The sequence below is a fragment of the Triticum aestivum genome, chromosome 3D, assembly GCF_018294505.1.
Source record: "Triticum aestivum cultivar Chinese Spring chromosome 3D, IWGSC CS RefSeq v2.1, whole genome shotgun sequence".
Taxonomy (NCBI): domain Eukaryota; kingdom Viridiplantae; phylum Streptophyta; class Magnoliopsida; order Poales; family Poaceae; genus Triticum; species Triticum aestivum.
In genome coordinates, this window is record NC_057802.1 from 146,765,214 (window position 1) to 146,772,460 (window position 7,247).

Genomic DNA, 7,247 nt, shown 5'->3' on the forward strand with positions numbered 1-7,247 from the left:
TCGTGCTTATGTTTGTTGTGAGCTTGTAAGTACATTCAATATACTGACCTGGCGTGTCATGCCAGCTTTCAGGCAAGTTGATTCGCATCGGAGCGCATCTCGTGTCTAGGCCGTGTCCACGTCGGTGTCCCTGTGCCATGGAGTTCCGCTACGTCGTTCTTCCACTGCCGCGTAGTTTCGTGTGATCGAGGCCCCAACCATGTTCATTAAATAATATACATACTGTCCAGCAGCACCGTGTGTGCCGCTTGGCCTCGAATCTCGATGTAATATCAGACCTTTGTACGACGCTAGTATCAATAAAGCGGTTATTTCTGTACCATGTTGTGTATTGCCAGAAGACTCGATCTCTGGGCTGGCAATGTAGGGTAAACCGGTTGCTCTAAGCCGGGGTGCCACAGCATGATATGAGAAGTCAACTATATACATAATTGAAATTGAAATCAACAGTGCTATTGATAAGAGCAAGCCTGTTAAAGAAATATGCGTGAACATACCTGCTGTGCCATTGGAGTTTCGATTGGATCCTTCAATTTAAAAATAAGTTTGTATGAGTCAATACAGTGATACAAGAGCAAAGCAGTATGCACGATAGCAATCATAGTTAAAAAAAGGCGTGCCTAAGCGAGCGCTTAAGCGCGCCTAGGCTCTAGGTGTTGGCGAAACGCATTGCGCATAATTACGCTTAATCTGTGCATAACTGCGCATAGGCATGCGCTTTGGTCAGTAAAGCGCAAGGCGGTGGCAAAACGCACAATTAACGCCTAGCGCTTTTTTGAACTATGATAGCAATTGAATCTTAAATTAGAACTGTTGTTCTTCAGGTTTAGGCACTTGTTCTACATGAACAGAGTACAGTAAGACGCAAGAATATAGTACTTAAAAATACATAATGAGCTCATAGACCTTACCACATTCTTGGTTCGGGACCAGTACAGAACAAGGCGTTCCCAGTCATCGTCCAGTAAATATGTCACAGGAGAACGTAAGGGAATTTGATGAGTTTCTTTGCCGGTGAAGTACGTTTTCTTCAGGTAATTCTGATACTGCCACCAAGCATCTTCTATTATATAATTAAAAATTATATAATTAAAACAAGAGTAAAACAAGCCATCAAGTTTGTCCACATATGTTAATCTTTTCTACACCGTTTGATTAGAATAACAATGGCTGAGATTTAAAGTTTCTATGTAACATGTAAAAACATATGTACCAGCAATATTGAACATCTTGAACTTATATGTTGTCACGTTAGATGCATAGAACCATAACACTAGCGCGCACTGGAAGGACTACATGAACACGTATTGTTTGAGTCCAATACAATCACGCATGAACTGATGCATGCCCGAATTAGAAAGAAAAAAAAGGGGAAATAGAAAAATAAAGCTCTTACACGTATCCGAGAGTAATATGGCAGGTCTACCTACAAACTCCAAGAGCCACACGTTTGCATGCATCGAACACATGGACAATATGGACTAGGCAATTGGCAAAAAAAAAAAATTGTCTCTCCGATAAAGGATGAAAGCTGATCTCTTCTCTCGCGTGATCCATCTCTTCTTCCCTGAAGCAGGTTCCACGTCCCCTGCCACACATGTTTTATAGAGAAGATCAATTGCTAGGGTTTCCAACTTCCTAGCGCTATAGCCGTCACTTCTGATCCTTCCTTCCCCGTCGTCAGCGAGGCACCCGCTGAAGCGCAGCGCTCGATCACCCTATGAGAAGAGTAGGGCAGGTTTAAATCAGCAACATGAGGGATAAGGCGGCCACAACTAAGGTAACATATTAAGAAGCAGGACGCAGCGATAGGGAGGCACATATTGCTTCTTCGGCCTTTGTCCACTTCTTCGCCTTGCACATGCATATCTCCCAGCACTGCTGCCTCCAAGCAAGGATGCATGTAACCACGGTCCAGCGGCAACAACTTAGGTCTGAGACACATCCGCCTACAAGCAACCATAGCTGACGGCTATGTGATGCTCCAACTCCGACTCATCGTTGGATCATCAGTTCTCGGGTTTGTTGATCTTCTGCGTACCTCAATTTCGTGGCTTCTGGAACAAACAGATATGCGTAGTTGAGATGTTAGATTCTCCATGGAAGTGGTTAGAGCCTTAGACTAATGATGTGACACATGACCTTTCATAGCTACCTCTATCTGATAGGATTTATACATCAAGGTTATCTTATTTGCAAAGACATAAAAAATTATTTACATGATCTTTACAACAAAAATGCGTCACTGTGTATGAAAGAAAAAATATTTATGGAATTGTACAGAATTTATTTACATATTCATCATGGCAAAAATGTGTCATTCTGCTTCAAACAAGTTGATGTTGATTTGAGCTAATAATACATGACCATTGTAGCACTTACAGGAGGAACTCAACAATGTTTTTAACAGAGGAAGGAGGAACTCAACAAATGAGCAAACTGTGGTAAGTTTCCAATTCAGCAACTTTCTGATTGACCAACTTATATGACATGCACTTTTTCTAATAATTGTTCCATTTAATTTTTTTTTGAACAGTTGTACATTATACTAAGATTCGTTTTGTTTCTATTAAAATGATGCTGATTTGAGAGAGGCGTTTTGGAGGCCGAGCTCCATGGAGGCCTTTATTTTTGAAAAATTCAAATTTAAACTTTTATGGTTCAAAAAATTCTAAAAAAAGCATGCGTGTATGTAAGGATGTAACCCATTTGTGTGTAAATATTCATGATGAAATACCTTGAGTTGGGACCTGCACAAAAAAGGCATTCATGGCCTGGGAGGATGAATAGCATCATGTGTTCAATAGGCCCAGATTTGTCTTTTTTGCGCAGCCCTCATTTAAATGTATTTTGAACTGAAAATTTACACACATGTGTGTTATGCCTTCATGTATATCTGTATTTTTTCAGAATTTTTGAAATGTAAAAATATGAATTTCGATGAAATTTCAAATTTGAATTTGGAGGCCTCACTGGAGGCCGAGCTCCAAAAGGGATTTCCGTGCTGATTTGAGCTAATAATTTCTATATGTACATGAGCATGGTAACAAGTACATGAGTAACTCAAAGAACTGTGGTATAAGTTTCTAAATCAGCAACTTTTTGATTTGCCAATTATATAGCATGTAGGATCGTGAAGAGTTTTTAATAGCTATTGGTAATGGCATCAGGCACATGATCAATGATTTCAGAAGGTTCTGTAAATCTTCCAGTTGACCAATGTTTTAAGATGTCAATGCACATTGGATTTTTGTAATACTGTTCTCTTATACTACCATAATGAATACAGTTTTAGACCTGTCCTCTAGACATCCATGGTCCTCCAGAAAATATTCACTCTATACTTAATACATATGTTTAAGGTGCACGGTTTTACAATCTCTAGATTGCCTTCCAGATGCCCAGATGCGCCAAGGAATGTCTTGGTATAGCAGAAAATATATTGTGCGGCGAGAATATCATAGTTTTCTGATATTTACATGTATGGATAATATTGAAGCATGCATCATGTTTACGTGGTAGCCTCAAATTAGAAAGATATCAAGGTATGCAAGGAAATGTACGCAGCTCTGATTGACATCTTTTTTTCTGGTTCAGTATGTTTTCGTTATATCTTACAAACGTTTTGAGTGACCATGTTCAAATATCATGTGAGCTTGGCTTTGTCATTTGTCCTACATGGTTCATTGCCTTTTATGGTATGGAGCCGTGTGTAGCAATGGTTTTATTTTCTATGGTTGGTAAATCGTCATTATGTTATTTCCTACCAACAAGGGCACTGGTGAATAATAGAATCTGAAATGGATACACGTACATGAGGTAGAAAGACATACGTGTATTCTCTAGGATTTACATTGAAGTGACGTTTTAGTACTGTATTGATAAGTTTGAGCTTAAGTGATGAGGTACCATAGATCGTTGGCTAAGCCAAAATGGCTCGGGTATATAGAAACTACTACATGATATTGTTGTATGAGGCATTTTTTAGGTGCTTATTTTTAGTTTCGGCAGTGGTTGGTGCTTAAGATAGCATGCATCGTCTTTTCAACTTAGACACAAATTCAGAAGTATTGAAAATGATTCAAGGTATGTACGGAAATGTACAAAGCTTCGACTCGCGTCCCCTTTATCAGTTCAGTATGCTTAAAAACTGCAACATTGTTCTGAGTGACCATGTTCATGTTACATGTTCGCCTTACACTGGCATTTATCCTATTGTGGTTCTTTCCCTCTTTCTGATATACTATGTAGCAATATGTTTCTTTCTATGGTTGGTAAATCATAATTCCACATTTTCTACCGATAAGAGCATATGTGAAGAATATAATTTCAAATGCATCAAATGTGCACATGAGGTAGCAAATCATACATGTCTACTATGAGATTTAAATTGCAGGGAAGTTGTCGTACCGAACTGAAAAATATGAGGCTTAAGTGATGAGGTATTATGCATCATTCTCTCAACAAAAATGGCTCTGGTATGTATAAACTACTGCACAATACTGTTGTATTAAACAGAGATATTGATGCCTTTGTTCAGGTGCTTAACTACCTATTTGTAACTCCACTAGCAGTGGATGCTTAACCTACATTTATCCAACACAATTATATATTTGGGTTACTTTTCCAGTCAAGGTAGTGTATTGGCTCTCAAGAAATTTTTTCTCTACGACTTCTTTTTTTTGAGTAACTTCTCTACAACTTTTGCTAGGAACTTATCTGGTAATTATGTGTTTGTAAATTAGTATTTTGTATTTTTAACTATGACAAGGTAGAATATTATTTTGACTTGATTGTATTCATTGTATCATTAATTAGGATCCTAGGTGCGACCGATTTCCTATTTCTCTTGGTGGATCTGAGTTTCTCTTCCAACCGCACAGAGAAATGTATCGATATATGTGGAAATTCACTTTGGCTCATAGGTTTATATCCACTCATTGTTTTAATACACATTTTAAAAAGTTAAAAAAATTCGAGAAAAAATCCCGCATGTAAATCCGGACATTATATGTGCGTGCACCAAGTTTCAATGAAAAAAGACATTTTCCGTGGTTTGTGTAAAAAAGAAAAATTTCGATGCTTGATTACAGCTATTCACGAGGCATTATTTTATGTTTTTATACATGCCACAAAAAATGTCCCTTTTCACCAAATTTTGGTGTGCGAACATAGGATGTCTGGATGTACGCGCGGGATTTTTTCTCAAAAATATTTAACATTTTGAAATGTGTTTTTTATACATATTTCATAATAGGTGTATCTACACCTAGGAGCCAAAACGCCACTCTCTATATGTGTGGGTTCCAACATAAATAAATTGGTTTTATGGGTAGGGTAGAAATACAGTGTCCATAGGGTTTTTTCAGATGGTTTGTAGCCTGCGATATTATTCACGCGTTACCTACATGTTATGGACATAATGGCTTCTTTCTGCAGTCGTTCTTGCAATATTTTGTTTCACTTATTAATCTACAAAAATTTATCTACTGCAGTGCCAGGCTTCACCTATGTTTTAAGGTGAGCTAATTTTTTTTGTCAGTTACTTCCGTTCTGATATGCAGTCCCGCATCACTAATTCATGAGTGCAACTACTTCTGTTCTCTTTTAATTCCATGCAAGCTGATCTTTGCCCGGGTCTTCCAAATTTTATTGGCAGGAATGTTCCTCACTTCGCCACATTTGTCTTTTAGTGGCTGACATATGTATGTACTTCACTCTTTCTGATAGTGCGCTACATTTTGTTACAGATATATTTGAATTACTAATTTTGATTTGCATTGTATTTTTAACGCCTCAAACTGTACTCCTTATTTGTGCACCCGTTGGTGATCAATTGTATTGCCACTCTACTTTTCGACAGGTTGAGACAAATGAAGCAATTCTTTCAGATATTCATATAACATCTTTATCTGATTAAGTTACCTATTTTAAGCAGATCGGCCTTTCAAACTCCGGAATGTAAAGGTTCAGCTTAGGATCAGTGGCGGATCTAGGATTTGAAAACTGGGTGTTCCTCCTAAAAAAAGTGACAACAAATATGACATTGTGAACGTTCTAACTGAGTGCCAATACCATAGAAATAGATCGATATGGTCTTACAAACATACTAAAATTGTCAATTAAGTCTCAGTTTTGCATAGAAGACTTACAGACGTTCTAACTAATTTACTTTCTATCAATTATAAATTCATAATAACATAATTCAACGCGAATTATGTACTGAACGGTGGGTAGTACAGGGAAGAGCAAACCCTACAATCAAAACTTGGTAATCGCCAAATGGGTAGTGGACGAGCTGAACTGGTACCTCAAATCAACACAGATGGTAGCTGCCTGGCTGCTGCCTCTTGGCCGAGCGCCGATGTGCGGATGGGGCGGCGACGCCGGCTTGCAGGGGCACGACTGCGCAGTTGAGGTGGCGCGGCCGCCGCCGAGCCCCAAACACCGAGCGGACGGGACGGACAGGATGTGGTCCTGGGCGCCCAACGATCAGCTACATAGGCGGGGACGGCGAGCGACGAGCGAGCGAGACGGCGAAATCGGGAGGTCGCGAAAGGAAGCGAGCGGCTGGCTCGATGCGTCCATGACTGGGTCTGGAACTCTGGATGTGTCTCTCGGCGGCCAGGGGCAATCCTGGCTGCGTGATTTTTTTTCCTCAGCTTGGGCAGAGGGTCAGGAATAGCTATTGGGCTTTTATTTTATTTTATGTTCCTGGCCCATATCGAATCAGATAGGCTGGTCCAAAATTCCAGTGTGGGCCTAGCTGCCTTCATATCAATTTTACCCACGTCAGAACATCTCTATGAATTTTTTTAACCAGAGACATTCATAATATGATATTTCCCCTTTCGTATTAATTGGATTGTAAGATCCAAAGTTTTCATTCATTTCTATATCAAGAAACCAGAAAGTTATAATGAGCTTAGGAAATAATATAATTGCAATTCCGGTCATATGTATGTAGGTATGTTCCATATTTTGTGATCTTTTGAGGCTATAAATACTGTATATGATTATACCAAATTTTGTACTTGATGACTGAACCATGGCCGTACACAAGTAATGGCAGGAAAATCTAGCCTAGACATGTTATGTTAAAAAGTATCCCCTACCTGGGGTACTTACGCTAAAAATGACAATGAAAGTAGAACTATTCTTTTTGAGAAACATAGATACATGGAATGCTAGCCCATACAAGAGCATGAGTTGGTGAACAAACTATTCATTATAAGGACTGAGAGAGT

General features: G+C 39.0%; 1 long non-coding RNA gene across 1 annotated transcript; it reads right to left on the reverse strand.

The window, feature by feature from the left end:
- Window positions 1–1,219: 1,219 nt before the first annotated feature.
- Window positions 1,220–6,632, reverse strand: LOC123077960 (uncharacterized). Its single transcript, XR_006436958.1, has 3 exons — window positions 6,311–6,632; window positions 1,821–2,057; window positions 1,220–1,718 (listed from the first exon to the last, which is right to left on the reverse strand). It is a non-coding gene; the product is annotated as an uncharacterized lncRNA (long non-coding RNA).
- Between the last annotated feature and the right edge of the window lie 615 nt (window positions 6,633–7,247).